The following is a 21,454-nucleotide window of genomic DNA, read 5'->3' as shown; positions in this document are numbered from 1 at the left end:
TATTTCTAACTTGAGGGAAACCTTTAAAAGCTGCTGATCACCTAGGATTTTCTTCCTCTTTGGAGTTTTTGTACAGTCTTTTGATTTTTTTTGCTCAACAAGGAATTCCCAGCGGTAGAGCTTTTTTACATTTTTACTTTTCTGAATAAACTCTATACAACTCTTTCTATATATCAAAAAGATTCTGGGCTAAGATTCTGAGTCATATTCTGCCCTCTGAAATGTGTTATCAAGTTTAATAAACTGCCTAGAAATAGATTATATAAAATTAGTCCACAAACAACTCTGACTAAATCCAACATAGTGCTGCAGAACTTAAATAAAATGTGAAAAGTACTTAATTGTTAGCCAAACTTTTGAACCTTAATAGTAAAGGGAAAAAAGTAAAAAGCAGAGGTTGTAGTTTGTTCATGCTGATAAGAGAATGTACTGTCTATGGGGTATTCAGTGTTTCCCACGGAAGAAATGAATGTGTTTAGTGGGATGGGATGTAGTCTGGATCATGTTCTATTCCTCTGTCACTAATTGAGAGAGTGTGAAGGAGATAGAAGGGGAGAGACAGCACGAGAGTAGAGAGACAAAAAAAACAGTGTGAGAGAGAGAGAAAGAGAAAGAGAGAGAGAGAGAGAGAGAGAGAGAGAGAGAGAGAGAGAGAGAGAGAGAAAGAACATCAAGGATCCATGAACAGCTTTTCTTCCATGTAGAGTCTGATTCTCTTTCTCTCTCTCTCTCTCTCTCTCTCTCTCTCTGTATGCATGTGTGGTGTGTGTTATTTTATGTTTGTCTGAAATAGACAACCTTGCTGTAGCCTTACACAGATTTGAGTTGGCCCCCTTTTCTTCCCCCTGCAGCACTCTACTCTTCTTTTCCGACCTCTTCTCTTTTCATCACCTCTGTGTCATTTCCTCTACAGCTCTTCTTTTCCTACTGTCTTTGCTCATCTGTCACAACAGCTGAAGAAATATCCAACAAAATAGATGAAGATCTCAACCAGATCTCCAAGGAAAACCAACAGACTGATCAACGTTGTCATTTGTCGCAGTAATTCCTTTGTTAACTAAAACAACCGCCCCCTTGTGTTTAATCCAGTGAAACACATAGGTATGATGTTCCTAGGAATTCATGAATATATTTGAGGATAATCCTGTACCACAAAGCCAGCCCCCTTTTCATTTCCTTATCTCTATAGTTTAACCTGCCTTCTGATCTTATCTAATTCTGTTTGCCTCCAGGGTTTTACTGATGTTATTTGATGCAGATCATTTTGCATATGAGTCAGAAAGATCAAATATCTCACCGAAGCCTTTTATAAAAAATAAAAAAAAGTCTAATAGAGTTTAGTAATTAAATGAAATGACAATTTAACATATAAATATCATATTAATTTCACTAAACAAGAGACATAATGCTAGGTGAACCACATGAAGTCTCTCACTATTCTCTTTCTCAAACTTCTCAATTCCCTGTTAGGTTGCTGTGTCCCTCTGGTGCGATCAAACAACAAAAACGTGTTACAAATCTCACTATCCTGCCAGAGGTTCTTACAAAAAAATAATTTACAAAAAGCGTAGTAGTGACAAAAAAGAAGGAATTTAGTATATTAGAGTTAGCCTTTTAAGCCTTGAAAGCAAAGTGTGTGTGTGTGTGTGTGTATATATATATATATATATATATATATATATATATATATATATATATATATATATATATATATATATATATAAGCATTTTATTTATATACACGTTTTTAGTTCCTGTTCCACTGTAGCTAATTTTCTGCATACCAGGAAATACTGGCTATAAATACAACTCCTAGTCATGTTTGCATCACACTAGCAAGAAGAAAATGTACGTATAACTAAATAAAACATGCCCTGTGCTTAAGCCATGACACAAATTCTCTTTGTTTCTTCACTTAAACAAACAAAAAAAAAATAGTATAATATACTGTTATAATATTTATTTATAATATAATTAACAGTATAATATAATGTTCAATATTTACAAAATGCTGTTCTTTTTTATGCAGTGATAATAATAGCAATATTCAACACAAACTCACAGCATTTCATGATATAGTCACAAAATGTTATCTATTGATTCGTGTTCATGGACACGAATTTCTCTCTTTTTTGTGTCACTCAGCACAACAGGCTCCGTCTGGCTCTGTCTCCATAGCAATGGAGGCTGAGGATCATAGGTAATGCTGACAGAAATGCCAAATGTAATCTTTTCCCCCCATTTTTATCAGAGAATAAGGCAGAAAAAATAGGGTTACGGGTAGGGTTACGGGAAGGGTTATACTGTAATAAATGTGTGTGTATCTAATTAACACAGTCTCCTTTTAACCGCAGAATATATTTATTGTATTTTGACTGGATGGAATGTTGAAAAGCGTGAGAATGAGAAAAAAACAATACAGTGTCTGTGGAACCCAGTGGCAGAAAGAAAAATATATCAATAGATTACATTTTGTGACTATATCACACAAAATGCTGTGAGACTGGGCTCCAATATAAGGTGCTGAAGGATAATATTTTGAGTTTATCTGTATGTTTAAAGCCATCAAATATCAATGTTCAAGATTTGTGGACCGTTGTAGACAAATGCCAGATGTGAGCACACTAAACTTGTGAGCACACTAAATTGTCAGAAAACAAGATATCTCTAGAAAAAAGCTTTACACTCCTGAAATGCCCATTCTAAAATAGGCTGTTTATAGAAAAAGGCACACAGTGTAATTGTATACAGTATATTTGAGTATTAATCCCTGTGCAAGGTTTATTAGAGTTGCTAATAAGGACTGCTTGTGTGGGCACGCTCTTGCTATGCAGTGACTAAATTAAAGCTTTATTTAGGTTATATTTTCCTCTCATTTTGCTTGTTGTTTCCGTCTGCATTTATTTTAAGTACATGAAAGGTGATTAGATGAACAAAAGTTACATGAAAGGCAACAAAGCTGACAGCGTGTGCAAAGCTTTTATCAGCCGATATGAGTGCCGACTATTTAATGAGGAAATGGCATTCAACATCTACAAATAAACACTTGATTTTACTTCATCGTTTGATAAGGGCTAGCGTTTGGTAATCTGGCATGGGGGGTCCTGATTTTATATCTGTTTTAAAAAAAAAAAAGTTTCCCTGAAAACATTTATTAATGAGCCGGAAAATACCAGGTGTGAATATGAGAGGTGGTTGTCTGTCTCGGATGATCAGATCAAAATCGGACAACGATAACTACAGGTCTGAGTGATTGAATCACATGATGCAATTGACTCTGTTCATACCTATATTTAGTGCTGTCTGTCTGTGATCCGATCATCCGAGACGGATTCTATTATCAAGTCTGAATAGGGCAAACGTGTCAGCTTCAATCCTGAACTGAGCTCTGTAGCGAAGAAAAGAAGAATGTAAAAAGGATAAGAGAGAAAAGCAGAGAAAGAGAAATCTTCTGTTTTCATGACAGCTTGCTATGTATGCTACCTTTCCTGAAAACAGCCATGAAGTAGCTTTCTGAAACTTTAATATCAGGCACATAGTAGGAGGCCTACCTCCTGCTTATAGTGTAGGAGGTGCTGATCTGAAGTCTGCTATTAACACACACACACACACACACACACACACACACACACACACACACACACAAACAGACATAGACACATATTACCACCTCCTACAGAAATGCACCAGAGCTGTAGAGTATGTCATCACACACTGAATCAGCCTCCTTTCCTTCCTATCAAGGAAGAACAAACCGGAATCCACCCAGATCATCCTTATACAACACGAAGAAAAAGAAAGCATTGCACATTTATAATTAAAATGAAATGCGTCATCAGTAACAAGTCATTTGTTGTTTCGGCAAAGCCTCTGCCTCCCCCTTTTCTTTCTCTGGTTCCATTTCAAGGGAACATGATGATCACCCGACTCAAAATTCAGCAGTCTGCTTCTACAGGCTGTGGGGAGAAAGAGCGCAGGATAATGGGATAATGGAAATGAATGACTCCAGCAGCCCCTCCCCCGTATCTGATGGCATATTTTGTGAGCAGAATAGACTCCATGTGGAGTAATGTAAGGGGGGGGTTTGAGACGAGGTCATCCCTGCCCCTCCCCAGCTCGAGTGGAGGTCAATGTTTCCCTCCAGCTCTTCATTCCTCCTCATAGTACCTCTGCACTCCAGCTGCAACCTCGGATCAATACAGACTTAGCCAAAAATAGAGACTCTTCAGTACTCTTCCCTAAATGTTCCCTTACATCCTGTAGTTGCCTCACATTCAACTGCATGGAAATAAACAAATTAGCAACAGCCCTGGATATGAATCATTCAGACAGGTTTCTTAGCAGCCAGGGAAAAGCTGCAAACTCACAGTTATTATAATAAAAGAAAAAAAGCCCAAACGACAGAGGAAGAATTGCTGTGGGGGAGATGAAGATGTAGACGGAACTGCATATTCCCACATCTACTTCAGCTCCAGTTAGTCAAGTGCTTAGGCTTTCGTTTTGAGTTGCTCTGCTTAAGGCCCCAGGCAATGAGTGGGGCTAGAGAACTCCCCTAAGCCCACTAGTACAGAAGAAAGAGAAAACAGTGGGAAGAAAGATAGACAGAGAGAGAGAGAGACTGGGTGTTCTTTTGTTCTCTCAGCTGGAGTCAGTAATTCAGGGTCTGTACAAAGCAAGGCACTTTTAGTCTAATTGAGGGAGCAGAGACAAAATGACGATCAGGACGCACATGGCTGCATGTTATAGTGCTGAGTCATTAAAGACTACACATTGTGTTAATGTATTGGGAAGTAAAGCTCATCTGCTATCATTTGTTGAGGTTAAACCAATTTAAATCTTGAAGAAATATGCATGCATTACTGGTTGTTACTTTCACAAATTTGGCACTAATTTGCGCCATTATAATCGCACATTAAAACACAAAGATTAGGATATTTTAACGCAATTGTGACCAACATAAATCACCTCCGTATCATATGCATACCATTACTTTGACCTACAGTAGATTATTATACTGAATCCTTTTCTATTTTATTTTAATTCAATTAATTTTTATTTGTATAGCGCTTTTAACAATGGACATTTTCTCGAAGCAGCTTTAGAGAGAATATGGTACGAAAGAATGAATAAGATTGTTTTTATTATTGTAAGTTTGTCCCTAATGAGTGAGCCGGTGGCGACTGTGGTAAGAAAACTCCCTGATATAGCATAAGGAAATAATCTTAAGAGAAACCAGAATCAAGAGGGAACCCAACCTCATCTGGGTGGCACCAAATGTCCAATTATTACAGTTAAACAATGTTGAGGTGTGCAGTGATAAGTGATCAAATGCAAACTGCAGACCTGAGTCATTGTAGCAGATTGTTGACATTATGTAAAGTCTAAATCCATCCTCAAAGCTCCTTTGTTGCTCTGTAATTTCATGGATTCCCAAGCCTTTGATGTGACTTAACATTCTCAATCATGTTTCCAGTATATTTTTCTGAACTTAGAATAAAATCTCAATAAAATAAAATATAAAAATCTCTAAAATTATATACACCAGGCAACATAATATCACTACATATGTATTCATTTCGATCCAAACAGGTTGATATGATAGGAAAGGAATTGAACATATTTTTGAATACATTGGAATTTTTAGAATGTCTGATGCAAAGTTTACCTACATATGCCCAGTCCATCGGATTATACTTAGAAAGAAATCCCAATTCAAATGCAATTTTTGTCCAGAATCTAGAAATTCCTGCATAATAACGTTAGAAACAAAATAAATGAGAGGTTTGGCTTTTTAAACACCCGAACATTATATGCTTTGTCTGTTGCATTGACGACCTAAAAAGAACAGGGTACACACCAACTGCTCCTGCCACAATCCCCCCCAAACGACATTTATCATTTCACCTCCTCTGCACACACACACATGCGCACGCATGCGCGTACGCACATGCCCCCAGAGCTCACAGGTATCAGGTTTTAATTCCTTCTGTTCTAACGTCTTCTTTCCTTTCTCTGTTTGTGACAGCACCGGCTCTTTTGTTTCCTAAACTCCAACGAGGTGCAGTTTCCCTTTAGCCAAACCTGCCCCAACATGAGAAAACATAGTCGTTCCTGCTATAGCTGCCTATCTCTCTGTCACCTGTTTTATCCATTCATAATATACTTTTATGATCCCACTTGTTAAACAGTGAAAATGAAAAATGCAATGATAAAAAAATTAAAGTGTGTTTGAATAGAATTTGGGGTAAAAACACAGTAGGTGAAAGCCAGGCAGTTTGAATGCATATATTTGAGCATTTAACCTTGTTGCCAGCATTAACCTGAAACTATCCAAACACACACAAACCCGATCTTTTCAGTGCTGTGTATACACAACGTCACTGCCATTCTCCGGCACCTCAAACAACATTGGTGAGATGACTCATCAATCTTCTGCTATTTTACTGTCAGGCCGTAACGTTTAGCAAATCGCTGTTGTGGGTGAGGGTGTGGGTGTGGTGCACTCTGATTAAGATTGTGAAAGTTGTAAAATACTAAACTGTACCGGCATGGGAAATAAAGCAAGAGGAAGAAGGTGTGGCAAGTTCCCTTAAATATGTTGCACTTTTTTTTTAAGAGGGTGCACTCCCTTTTAAAGAGTACATTGCAATTGCAATACTATCAGTGAATAAATTATATTGGTAATAATATTGCTATTAAAGGTGGGCTTTGGGTAAGAAAAGTGGAACATTTCTGACTGTTCACGTAACAATCACAGGCAGTCTCACACTATCTGGTTTCACTTCTAAATCTCTGTTACACCTAAAGCCTTCAGGTTTGTGTGCTTCCCACATTCCTCGTCGGATTCCCAACTTAAGCAAAAGCCTTGGAATAGGGAGGAGTATGGAGAGTCATTGTTCTTAGCAAAGCTTAGAGTAAAGATGAGAACAGCTAAAATCCCAAAGCTGACAAGAAAAGATGGGGTTAAGGGAGAGAAGTTGAGCAAAAGAGAAAAAGAAAGAAGGGGAGAGAGAGATAGAGATAGAGATAGAGAGAGAGAGAGCGAGAGCGAGAGAGAGAGAGAGTGAAAGAGAGAGCTTCCAGTATCTCAAGTCTTGGCTCGTTCACAGCAAGCTTATCAGCGCTGGTTCTGGTGAATTAATGTTTCCATTTTCCCTATTCAAGCCTCATTGACTGGCAAACTCTATGTATGGCACAACGCCACCACAACATTTCCATCTTGAATCAACTGGAACCGAAGATGATTAATCTGAGTGAACTAGGTGGTATGTGTATGACACACCAAATCTAAGACCAGCTTAAGTAGACAATATTCTAGCTTGGAGATGTGGAGAAGAAATTCCATCCTAATACAAGCTACACATGTTAATAGTATATTCAATTTGTTTGGGTATACAGTCCACAGTCTTGCCCAATTTAATTTCATCTTAAATAAACATTGGGGATTTTGCTGAGTGTACATACCACATGAGGCAACACAAAGGCTTTTATCATTACAGATTACTAAGCATTAGCCTGTGTCATCTTTGTTGTAAATAAAACTTGCATTGAAGCGAATCCAAACCATTAGCATGTGGACCGGGTTAAAGAATTTTGATATAGTGACTAGGGGGGTCTAGGGTGGTTTCTATACACTAACTGTCCATTTCTCCTAATAAAACCAGCAGACTCCTACCTCCTCCATGTCTGCACATGCACTGCTTCAAAGCCATGCATGTCATCGTACACTCTCATTGACCTCTTATTAATATCAGATGTGAACAACAACCATTAGCTAGTATCACCAGTATCAAAATAAATTATTGAGCTCAGTTTGTGTATGTGAAATGTTACATGCACTCCGGTGTTCTTCAGTTTCCTCCCATCTCCCAAAATCAAGCAAATCAGTGGAATGACTTTGCCAGTTAGGTGTAAATGTGTGCCGATTAATGTGTGACTTTGCTTATTGCATGTTTCTGTGTGTATCCCAACAATCCTGTTACAGAATCTGGATTCACAGTTCTTACCGTTATGAAACGTGAACATTATGGTGAATCATACATTTTAGTGGGTTTTAGTAATAGAGTATATTTATGCATAGGTCACATATAGAAAATTAAATATCTTTGCACTAATATGTCAAATTCCTGTGTGCTCATTCAGTAAAAGAAGCATTTTAAACATACTTCTCGGCACTCTAGCCCATCTTTACTCTTGTATCTCTGATTTATATTCCCTCTGAGGGGTTTAGGATTCAACTGAACTGCAGGCACTTCAAAGTCAGACTCATCAGGTGACCTCTCCAGTCGTGGGCTTACCATAGATTAAACTGCATGGCTCCCTGCTCCCTTAGTGCTCATAATGACAGGCATTAAGCTTGACCCAAGGAACTCTGTCATACTAGTCTATCACATGGTACCATGCACACACTCATTAAGACCTATTGCAATTTATATAAGGCCAGTCTACCTACTGGGATGGCTTGAGTTCAAAATCGAACCAGTCACAAAGCTGCCACACACTGCACAATTTAGTAGTTACAATTGTATGCATTCTTTATTGCTTTATCTAATGACTTATGCAAATAGTAAATGCTAATGGCCTATGCAAATATTAAATATTAAATATTATATATATATATATATATATATATATATATATATATATATATATATATATATATATATATATATATATATATATTAAAGGCAAGAAACAAATGAAATGTATTTATAGTACTTATGGTGTTTAGAATTATATTGTTGTATGCCCAGTATTACACTATTGTTAGTATTATAAAGAGATAAACACAACAAAGGACACAATTCAATTGTTAAATAGGCTTCTTTCTATGACAAGAACTCATCAGCTAAAAGTCCATCACTAAGACTAAGCTACAGAGAATTAAATTAATGGGTTCACAATCTGATACCTAGATTTAAGGTCTGTTTTAGGTCCTTGTGCTGTCAATGTGCAGTCTGTGTACTGAAAAGCCTCATTCTTTAGATCTAAATCAACTTTTAAATGCTGTGCCTTTTGGTGGTTATTTTCTGCTGCATGTCTATGCAAAGCTTAATTCTGTTTTCTGTAACTGATCGTGCCAAATAGTTTGATCTAATTCTATGCCTGACTTGTGTAAAGCTGCTTTGAAAGTATTTCTGAATATGCCTAGTTTAGTAAAAGCCATATCTACATCCCTTGCACGAACATTCACCTACTGTGTTTTTACACACACATGACTAGATGACGATTACCTGGTTGCAGGCAGTGAAGTAGGGAGAAATGGTGTGAGAATGGGGATTATTTCTGTCCTCTGATTTTGAGAGTGATAGAGTGATGATATGCAGGAGAGGAAGAGTGCACACGGTGTGTGTTGGGGGGAATTGCAGTGGGAGCACAGATGGGCCCTTCGGCTGTTCAGCGAGAAGCAGTTTGGCTAAGGGAACTTATCATTAACACTCTCCCACTGACACGCCTGAACAAAGCCCTGCAGCATGAGACACACATACACACACAGAGATACACACTCGAACAGGGAGACACCGACTGAGACACGGGAGCCGTCTGACAGGTTTAATGCATCAACAAAGGCAACAGCACTGAGATTCTAGTTTGAATGCATTTTCATCAAATGATATATATTATCATATATTTATTTTCTTTTTTTTTTTTCTTTTACAAGCCTCATTGCTTACTAAGCCAGCATGTCAAACGCACCTCAAAACACCCTAAAAAAATTGAATTGTGGAGAAATGGAACAGGTCTTATACAGAGTTAGACCATGAGTGGGAATGATGCAGACACAGCTTAATCAGCTGCTATTATGAGTGTTTACGCAGCACACTGCAGCTCTCTGGATAACAAACCCAAATCAGCGAGAGGATAAAAGGCTAGCTTTTAAAAATATTACTGTAATTCATGTTATCCAGACAGTTATATAACCACAACAACAGTAATACTGTCAAAAATTAAACATAAATAAAGAACAATGCAGAGACTGACTAAGAGATTTCTCTACTTTTGACTTTTTAAGTTTATATCTGTGCCAGTTTTTAGTAATAGGATTTAGCTTCAGTCTCAGGACAATGCCTAAGGCAGCTTTTCACATCACATTCAGCAGAAAAAAAACATGCAGTTACTCGCTAATGCAAGCCACTACTAATTTATTTTACTTCAGAATACTTAGAAGTATCAGAATTGGCTGAAGTAACCTTTAATAAATCAGTAAAGGTTCGTTATTGGGATATAAAAGAATAAATCTGGTTAAATGGTGGCCAACTTTTTGTTAGTGAGTTAATGCTGCATGTTTTGATGTATCCTCATCTAAGGATGTTGATTTTTTCTCCCAAGTTATTCTAAATTCTATTTAGGCCAAATATAGGTTCAGATACAAAAAAAGACGCAAGTGCTGAAACACCTGCTCTATAATAAACAGTACCTGATAGAAGATAAACATGCCTAAAATACATCTCTTGCAAGTTTAGACTATGCTTCGGGAATAAAACATAGCATTGCTCTGTTTATAAAATTCTTCTTTTTTCACTAATATAACAAATCACACTACCTATGAGGTATTACTAGAGTAGGATCTGAATAATACTTATATTTTTGAGTGAACTATTATTTATTTTTGCCAGGAACATAACTAAAAACTTTCTTTCGGCTTCTCCTGTTAGGGGTCCCCACAGCGGATCATCCGCATGTTTGATTTGGCACATGTTTTTACGCTGGATGCCCTTCCTAACGCAACCCTCCCCATTTATCCGGGCTTCGGACCTGCACCAAGGCTTGTGCAACCCTAATGGCTGGGGTTGGTTCCCTGACCGGGGATCGAACCCCGGGCCGCAGTGGTGAGAGCGCCGCATCCTAACCACTAGACCACCAGGAAACTTTTTGCCAGTAACAAAACTGAAAATCTAAAAGTTTGGAGACTAGTTTTGTAACAAGCCAGCAGATGGCAGCACAAGGCTGCACACACAGTCACAGGGAGCACTGACCATAAGTCAAAGTGCCAAAAGACATCATTGTGTGTACATCAGGAGCTGGTGCAACTGGTGCTATTCTGACCACATGAGTTTCTCTCCAGAAACTACATCTCACTTTGGACTTTGCCCTCTTCCCAAAGATCCAGCCCAATCCTGTTCCAGCACGAACAGCAGAAGATGTTGACATGCTCTGAAAAGAAGACTTCCAGGACACATTCCAGAAGTGGCAGGAACGCTGGGAGCAAGAGGTGCAAGGGGACTATTTTGAAGGTGATAGTGTGTAAACGTAGATAAAGAAAGTACTTTCTTGCTAACAGAGCTAGTCTCTAAACTTTTTGATACTACCTCGTACAATGTTTTTAAACATTTATTCATTCATTTATCATAAGTAACCGTTTTATCTACCACGATAAGTGGTAATAAGTGGTGGGTCCAGACCCTTTAATAGGAACAAAGAGTGTAGAGTGGAAATCTGTGCTAGATGGGACACCCTCCCATTGCAGGGCAATATGTACACACATTCACACACTTATTCACACAAGTTAATAAAGTTGGAGGAGACCAGAGAGCACAAAGGAAACACAATGAAAACATGCAAAACTCCACAGAGACACTAATTCAAGTTCAGGATTGATGTCGAAGGCCTGGAGCTGTGATTCAAGAGAGGAAGCAAAGTTAGAGAAGAAAATTTAAAGTTCCAATGCCTTCAGTGACAAAATTCTAGCTAAAATAAATGTGTATTATTTTAATTATATTTTCATCTCTTTTGTTCTAAGTTGTGCACTGGACCTGTATTCATGCATAAGTAACCTGAGGAAGACACTTACGTAAGTTCACACTGTAGTAGCTTCAGGCCTACATTTTGCTACTAGGCTCTCATTCACGAGACTGACAGAAGGGGGTTGGGGGTTCACATAGACACACCTAACACACCTGAGGGCAGATCATAGAATTTTCCACAGCTGATGGGCTGGGTTTATACAAGCCCTGGCAAGACCAGACAAGATGGTGGGGTGGGCGGAGGGTTCGGAGGGAGCATTTTAAAGAGGAGGAATGAGGGTTCTCCCGTTCTGCTGCACCTGGGTCAACATGCACTGTCTGCTAACAAAGTGCATGTAAAAGAGAAGAAAGGAGAGGAAAAGGCGGAGAAGGAGGTGTAAGACTGCACCTTTTGTTTTGGCCCTGGAGAAGCTTAGAATGTCACACACAAACAATGAAGTCCCCCCCCCCACACACACACACACATCACATCACACACACACACACACACACACACACACACACTCTCTCTCTCTCTCTCTCTCTCTCTCTCTCTCTCTCTCTCTCTCTCACACACACACACACACACACAAATCAAATGTTCGTAGAGACAGCCAAATGTTCAAAGAGTTATAGAGTTTTAAGAGTTTCAAGAGTGGCATCTATGGACAACATTTAAGACAAGATCCAGTGTGCCATTGTTTAAAGAGACGCAACCTTTTCCTAAATAGCAACAGCCATCAGAGGATATTGTTTTTACTTACAAACTTCAACTGTTTTGGCAGCCAGACATTTTCGGTTCATGCTTTTAAATGCATTCTGCAACGAGAGCCAAGAGTAGGTTTGAATCACAACACACTCCTCCTAACATTACACATCAGTGGAGAAGAGAGGGCAGCCAGACTTATCTGTTCATCTGTGTGTGTGTGTGTGTGTGTGTGTGTGTGTGTGTGTGTGTGTGTGTGTGTGTGTTTAACTACAACAATTCACTACGGTATTAAGTTTGCTGTACTGCTGATGTATAAACATTGTCAGTGACTATATTCTTGCAAATACATTATTTCTTACAATGTAATAGACACCACTAGTTTACAGAAGGTCTCCTCACACTCACACTCTCATTTCTATATAAAACCATGCATCCCACACATCATTGCACACATGCACACCTCTCCCACTTCACCTCTAAACAGTGATCTCATACAGCAGGCACAGATCCTGGCTATGTGTCAGCCAAAAACATGCAATTCACACACTGTTGGTTTTATCAACAAATTAAGAACAGGTTAGAGTCTGCACACACTCAAAAATATATACACTCATAAGAAACTCATAAATTTGTTAGTGAATTTGTTTGAAGTGATTGGTTAATAGAGAACATTAGCTCTGTACCATTAGTTTTATTATTTATTCAGTGGGTTCTAAGAAGGTTTGGATGTAATGTAATGGAAATCAGGTACAATAGTAATTCAATATCTATTTACTCAACAATACTCTTAGAATGTTTATCACACAATATTGGAAAATAGGATTGTGTTACTGAAGCTAAAAATGTTGCAGTAATATTTATATATGTAAAAAGATTTTTGAGTCAAGAACGATTGACTGATTAAACATTCTAGGAATCAAAAGTTCTCAGAGTTGTAATGTTTATGATAGCTAGTAGAAAACGTTCCTAAAACATTTGGTATATTTTTGGTAGTTTATATAAATTCTAAACCCATGATGTAATATAACAAAAAATTATATCAAACATGCCTTAAGCACTTAATATAAAATACCAAGCAAGATACATATTTAAATCCAGAACTGTAACATAAAAAAATATATAAACCCTTTTTGCCAATGGTACAGCTGCTAAAGTTCTCTCCCTAGTGAATTATCTGGCATTCGATTTTCATAATAATTTACATGCGCAAAAAAAAAAGAGATCAAACTTTGAAGTTCTTTAAAATTTGCATAAACCACTGGCAGAAAATGAGGAAGTCCGCTTCAGGTTCTGAAACATAGGCCTTTGTGGCCTTTATGACTTCCAGTCTCTTGCCTCAGGACACTTTGGTAAAATATTTGATCAGGTAGCTGGATGCTGGATGGAAGGCACATGTCCCACTGCAGTCCCAGTGCTGTGGGGGTTTGTGTCAAGTTCCAGTGCAAGGACACATAATGCACTGGAAGAAAAGGCTCTCCAATGTCAGCAGGATCCAGCCCAAAGGGGAAACACATACAAAAAGGTGCATGAGCACAAACAATAGGAATGCCTCAAAGCATGTAGGCTGAGAAGCAAAACAGACTACCTCTTGAACCTTTCCATTCAGTGATCTGATTTCCTTTACAGGTTACCAAAATGATTGTGACGAAAGACAGCGAAGGCTGCTTGATCACAGACATACTCCCATGTGTGAGTGGGTTAAATACCTTTTACTCTGGAGTTCATCATTTCACATTGTACTGAGAGGCAGCCGAGTGGAAAAGAACCTCATCAGCACACTTTTCACTGTACGCACACACTCTCACACACTCAGAGACCTCATTTCTCCCTTCTATGTGCTTCTTGTGAGTGTCATACTTTGACTTCTGTCACCAAACTGCCATAGCACCTAAGTATCATGGCCCATTTGTTTGTCTGAAGCTCCTCGCCTGAGCCTGTCTTCGCTAACGCAAAGTCTGTTACAAAGGGGTGTGAGAAAAACTAAGCAAGGGCTCATGGTGATGTAAGATCATTATATTACAAATTACTAGGCAACTTTTGTTGTGTAATAACTGTTGTCTGCTTGACGAGCTAGATTTTATTTTAAGGTATTAAAATAAATTTTAATTAGGTAGCGAATTGATAAGTCAACAGACATCTGACAAGTTTTACATTCAATGCATGTACTAAAATCTTTGGCAGAAGCAAAATGAAACTTTTGCAGCCAATATAAACCACAAAACAGCAACTCGGACAAAGAAACAATTGCTGATACAAACACTCACAATCATTTTTTATATTCACTTTGACAAAAATACAGAATCTACTTTTGGATTGTGAAAAAAATCACCCCAATGTGTGTGTTTAGGTGTGAAATTGATAAAAAGATGATTCAGCTGAGGACAGAGAAATTGGTTACAGTCTCTGTTTGGGTCAATGTAGGACTACCCAGGAGGGCACTAATCCCAGCAGTTATAATAGCTTTTTAACAGAGCAATTACAGCTTCTGTGTGTGTTGTCCATTTACTCTAAACTTTTAGAGTGAATCTGCCTTGCCAGATAGTTATACTGGTATGTACCAGTAAAACTAGACAAATAGCATTGCAAGATTCTGGTGGAATAGAAGAACACACAAAAACTCACACAATACTACAATAAAAGTACAAATGAATGTCTGTAACACATTCTTCGTCAAGATTTTGCTGTTCCTATGGGGATATATATATATAGACTTCACATACCACCATCTTTTCTCAAAACACGAGGAATAAGACAAAGAAAGAAACATGGGGGACGAGTGAAGGGATGCAAAGAGAGGGCATTAATTAGACATTGCATTGCATGGAAAGAATGAGAAAACAAATTTGTGGGTCCTGTTTCAAATGTCCCACCCCACCCCCCAAAAAAGGGTCCCATCCTCCTAGACCCCCTCCCTCTTGCCCCCTCCTCCCCTTTTCCTCCTCTCCTGCTCCCCCCAATGGGTGATTTTGTTTAAACAGCTATATACCCCTATGCTAATAGTTAAGCAGGGGGGGACACAGGGCATTAGGAAGACACACATTAGCTTAAGAGAGGAGGAAGCAGCAGGGGAGGAAAGGAAGCAAATAACACGTGCAACTCATTCATTCATGGAGCAGATAAAGGATAAAGGAGGAAATTTGAACTAGATAACATAATAAAGGCTGCGTTATCGATTTCATTCGATTGCAGCATGTTCATTTGTATAAAATATTATTTATAGTTAGAATCAACGTCTATCTTTCGGGATGTCAATTTATCTGCAGTTGGGAAACATAATACAGAGTGACTGTGGCATAAAAGCAGTGTGAAAATCTAGGTCACTATAAAGTCTCTTTCTCTCTCATACAGACATACACAGCATGGTCTCTCATTGACTTCATTAAGGTGTGCGTTAGACATGCTGGGGCAATGCTACGACCCATTTAAGTCGCACTATCCAACCCCTCATTCATTCACACAAACACACCCACACACCTACATTCACTTGCTACTACAACCTCTTACCACCCCCACAGTGCACCCCAATGCACCCTTCTCCGCTGGGGCAGAAAGCTTGAGTGAAGTCGCTTCAGGGTTTCTGTGCACTTAGAATAGAGCATCTGTGTCTCTTTCACACACAACACACACATTGCTATATTTGCAAGCTTTTTCCACTGACCCTTGTATTACACCAGCTGGATAATACTTATACCCAACCACTACACACAGCCCTGACTGTAACCGAGTTAGCACATCTTTAAACCTTATTTCATTTTTCTTATAAAAGTTCAAGCATGTTTCATCACATGGAGCAAAAAAAAAAAAATCAATTATTAACATATACACATTAATGCATTGGCATTCATCAAAATTTCGCTAGACAGCCTGTTCAATCCGGTTTGTCAGAAAAATAAAAATCTAGCCTTAACCTTATCTCAACATGCTTTTCAATTTGCACCAGTCACATGGACAACTCTGATAAAATACAACCCAATTCCTCAGATAATCTCCATTTGATGAAAACGTGTTTAAAGCACCGAGTCAGACATCCAGACTGAGCCACAATGAGTTGTGACTGTGATAGAAAAGAGCTGATAAGGCCAACCATTTGGAAGGCAAGAAGTGTGCTTGCTGAGCGTAATCTTCTGTCTACAGTGTATATGTGTGGGTGTGTGGGTAACTGTTTCTATCATGCTGGGAACCAGAAATCACAACAAAGATCATGGTTTTGAGTGTGTAAGCATGTCAATTTGGTTGAAAGAAAAAAACGTTTCCTTTTGGTCATTGAGGTTATGGTTGGGTTAGGTGTATTAGGGTAGCACTAATGATGTGCATTAATAAGTATGTCAGTGGAATGTCCTCACAAGGACAGTAAGATATGCGTCTGTGTGTGTGTGTGTGTGTGTGTCACAACACCAGGGAAACTGGAGTGTGATAAAGAGAAGGGACTTTCTAAAAGAAGCTACCCAAACAGAGCCAAACACTAAAACCAGAGTCAGCAGTACACAGTTAGCACACAGACACACACACAGGCTTTCTCTCTCTCTCTAACACACACACACAGAATTGTGGCTCATTGTCTCTTAACTCTCCTCGGTGTGGAGTGGAAGAGAGGCAGCAGGTCTTTGTTTGGGTTGGCTCTCCTCCACCACAGTGCACACTAAGCAATTCCATTCAGAAGTAGAGTGTGAGGACAGAACATGCTTAAAGTCTAGGAGCAAGCCTCTTTCTTTCTCCTCCACACATTCTCCCTATCACTCTTTTGTCTTTCTCGTGCATTCTTCTTTGCTTTTGTGCTCTCTGATTCATATCACACGTTATAAAAAAGCCAGTCGTGACACATTTTCCGTTTCTTTCACTCCTGTGTGTCTTATAGTCACCCCCCGCACACACACACACACACACACACACACACACACACACTTTCATCATTTTCTTCCCATCATAGTTTGCACTTCAAATGGCTTAATAATGGGTGTTTAAAAACAAAGAAATTACAGATATAGTAAGCCCAGGAGTCATAAACACAACTCTAATAAGCACTACAGTATTGACAGTTGTGGTCAGTGACTTCCTGTGATTGTCATTCATACTCTATAAAAGGATCAAAAGAAAAATACGAATAAAAATAGCCCTGAAATCAAATATTCCACTCTCGCTGCCCTTTGGGTGTCTGGATGCCTGCAATGACACTGCACAGCCGAGACATACATCAGCGACCTACTGACCCCAGCAAGAGCATAGTCGTGTCTCCCGCCTTCTCTCTAAATTCACATGATCCTCATCTTCTGACCCCTGTCTTCTATTCCCACAACTTACTCTCTGGTTTTATTTCCTTCCTGATCTTCGGTTTTCTCATCTTTCCGTTTCCTACACACAACCCTCCATCCCTCCCAGTGTGACTTCCTTTTACATCATCTCATCCTCCTCTTTCTCTCTCCACACTCTGTTCGAGTTCTGAGTTACAAGTCCGTTTGGAAATCTTGTGAAATATTTAAAAGCAACTGTCCAAATAACTTATCCACTTTAAGGGGGAAGAAATAACTTAGACCAGACCCACACACGTTGAAGGTCAGAGTTCTGGGATGGCTGCAGTTTTGACAGGTTCAGATAAACACAACACTTCCAGTACAGACTCACAAGCCCCGTCATTCTCTGGCAATGCAATTAAAAAAGAAAAAGTTCACGTGGAATTGAGACAAATGATAGATCTCACTCCACTGAATCCACGTCTTACTGCACACAAGAAAGAGACAGATGATCATGCTCCCCCTCTACTCATCTCTAACACCTCCGCCTGGAGGCAGGGGCTTTACGACCACAAGGCAGTTTGGTTCAAAGACCCGCACCTCCACCCAAAACAATGCTGGCCCCACACACACACACACACACACACACACACACACACACACACACACACACACACACACACACACACACAAAGACACCAGTTGTCCAACAAAGGTAGTAATCACTTATAGGGAAGCTTTAAGAACAATGTGAAACAGTTTCAAAATAACAAAATGTGAGGTCTGGCTCTCTCTTTCTCTCTCTCACAGACACAGAGTAGTTATAGTTACATCAAAATGTAAAAAAGCATTATTTCTAAAGAAACTAAGGAAGCACCTATAAATGAAATCAATTTATGACTTGTGAGTACCTCTACAAGTCCAAGAACTGCAGCTCCTATGCCTCTTTTATAAAAGAAAGAACTGCAGGTCATGTAGATCCTCAAGAGTCCAGGTAAATCTGTAGATTCCACCATGAGCTGAGATTCCTCCTTTTCTTCCTCTTTTTCTATCTCCACTGTGTTACTCTTGTTTCTTCAACCATGTGTAGAGTATAGTAGTCTATCCGCTGGTGAGTAGAGGGTGTGTGTGTGTTTCCCTCTCTCACTCACTCACTTGTTCTCTTGCTCCTCCCTCCTCTCTCCTCCCCCTCTTTCTCTCCTTCTTCTTTACTCCCCCTCTCCAGTCTCACCTCCTCTGGATCGAGAAACGACTGCCAGCATGCAGTCTGGCACTTTGCCTCCAGATCACGTGACTCCCCCCCAGACTAAACTTTGCATTTAAAATATCGTCTGTTCCACTGAAGTAACAAGAGAACTTTATCAGAAGGTCCATCCAGGTAAAAACCATGCACAAATACAGACACACTTCATGGATGGCTACCTCTTTTTTCAAAGACCTCCCTCGTTTTCATGCTGTATTAAAGTAGGTAAAGGGATATCTTTAAGCCAGCTGATCACATTATCATAGCTGTTTTCTTATCTTAAAATAGGGAGAGCGTGGGAAAACATTATTCTCTCACACGCCTATGCATTTTAAACCACAGGAACCTGGCGGGATCAGTCATGGCTAGAACAAATGCTATTATTGTTACAGTAACTGCTGGTAAATGAGTAACCATGGATGTCTAGGAGCACTGATCAGTTGTTTTCATGGTTGGCTGAGAGAGCAGGACATTTTGGACTGCTGCCAGTGACAAAACCTGAATTAACACCCTATTACAGACGTCACACGTAATGCAGCCGATGTAGCAATGCTAAGAATTTCGAATGCTTTAAGCATATTTCACTCTGTTGAGTTTCACTGCAAACAGAAAGAAGATTCCAGGGAGGGAACCCTTTTCTAGCCCTTAGCTGTTATGAACACAAACACACACACACACACACACACACACACACACACACACACACACACATACACACACCCCAGAGGTATGCCTATGGACATTTCTGTTCATCAATAGAGATAACTGCTCTATATATAAAAGATAATATAAGTGGAATTGCAATGCTAGGAGAGCACAGTGCACAATTTGGGTACAATGTAGAAAAGGTACTAAAATAGTTGCAAGTAAAATGAAGTACAAATAGTAAAAAAAAAGTGGTGACAGAAGTAAGATCATGTTTTGTATTTTTAAACCAAACATGCAATTCCCATTTAATGTGTCACTCCCCAAAAATGAATGCAAAAGTTATAACCCTGGTTTTATCTTATACCCTGTCATATACACAATTTTCCTCTTATTAATTGTAAATAGAAGCATTGTGGAGAAAAAGAAACTATGACAGGAAGTAGCAGAGATTATTTGTGCCCCTGTTTAGTGTATGAAGCTGGAAAGTTAACTTTCAAAATAGATCAGCAATACTATATTGAATCTAATTTTAATTTTTAAATATTGTATTACCACATTAGTTTGTGTAATTTGTGCATTAAAAATGCATTGACATTTTATATAGAGCTTTAACTGTTGCTAAGTGGAACTACATCTGCATGTGACAACAGTTTGCCCACAAAAGACAAAGACACAAGGAACTTTTTTGTTTGTTAGTGTGAATGTGAATACTGTGAAATAAACAAAGGTAAATAGTTGCTAAAGAAAAAGACTCTGGGTTGAACCTGCCCAAATCTGTTAAAGGGTTAAAATGGAGGAATCATGAATTGCTATCCTACATTCAGGACTATAATTTTCTGCCATCCTTGGTCTTATAATGACAAAGCAAGCTAGATCTGTTACTTTTGTGTATTCAGTCTGAGGCCTCTACATTGTGCTCAGGCTTTTCATGTCGAATTAAAGAGCTTTACTCTATGGCAGTAAAGCAGGCTGGACTGGTACTGTTAAACTCAGAACTTAGTGTTATTAAAGATGTAACAGTGGCACACGAGCAGCCAAAAACGGGCGTTTTCAACAAAAAAATTGCTATTGACAAACAATTGTACCATATGCTAATCTGAAAGTCAAAATCACATGAACTCTAACAACAAGGTTTCAGTCAGAAACCACCTTGCAGCCTGTATGTACACTTTTCCAGGCTTGATTGAGATTCACTTCCGCTATACACCACAGTGACAAGAAGGACACACCTTCCAGGCACCTAGGCGTGGGTGACATTCCAGCACGCGAGGCGCATTATATCCATGTGAAAAGGGGGCATAGGGGACACAATTGGCATTAAAAGACAATACACTGAAGAATGAGTGCTAAAATTCACACCGCATTACCAGTCAATCTCCGTGTGTGCAGTGACAGTTCAGCGTGTTAAGACTTGCACACACAAGAATGACTCAAACTGCAGGATTTACCTTCAAAATGCCATTCTGAACAGTGCATGTTGTTACTTAACCTCTTTTTCACATTCTGTAAATATATTCTATGCATATCTTCTGCACACAGATATCTACACACTCTTTATATGTATATACTGTTTTATATATATATATATATATATATATATATATATATATATATATATATATATATATATATATATATATAGTACAGACCAAAAGTTTGGACACACCTTCTCATTCAAAGAGTTTTCTTTATTTTCATGACTATGAAAATTGTAGATTCACACTAAAGGCATCAAAACTATGAATTAACACATGTGGAATTATATACATAACAAAAAAGTGTGAAACAACTGAAAAATGTCATATTCTAGGTTCTTCAAAGTAGCCACCTTTTGCTTTGATTACTGCTTTGCACACTCTTGGCATTCTCTTGATGAGCTTCAAGAAATGGTCTTTCAACAGTC

General features: G+C 38.8%; 1 protein-coding gene across 3 annotated transcripts in view; it reads right to left on the bottom strand.

The window, feature by feature from the left end:
• Window positions 1-18,805, bottom strand: part of tiam1a (TIAM Rac1 associated GEF 1a) — a 56,947-nt gene extending 38,142 nt beyond the window's left edge. For 2 of the 3 annotated variants that reach the window (XM_046860973.1, XM_046860972.1), the window contains exon 1: window positions 18,572-18,805. The gene's annotated coding sequence lies outside the window, so the exon portion shown is untranslated. The remainder of the gene's footprint in view (window positions 1-18,571) is intronic. The other variant, XM_046860974.1, reaches the window with a different exon arrangement.
• Window positions 18,806-21,454: the final 2,649 nt, after the last annotated feature.

This window comes from Silurus meridionalis, chromosome 11 (assembly GCF_014805685.1).
Source record: "Silurus meridionalis isolate SWU-2019-XX chromosome 11, ASM1480568v1, whole genome shotgun sequence".
Taxonomy (NCBI): Eukaryota; Metazoa; Chordata; class Actinopteri; order Siluriformes; family Siluridae; genus Silurus; species Silurus meridionalis.
The sequence above is the reverse complement of the archived record's forward strand: the minus strand, read 5'-3'. Positions and strand labels throughout refer to the sequence as shown.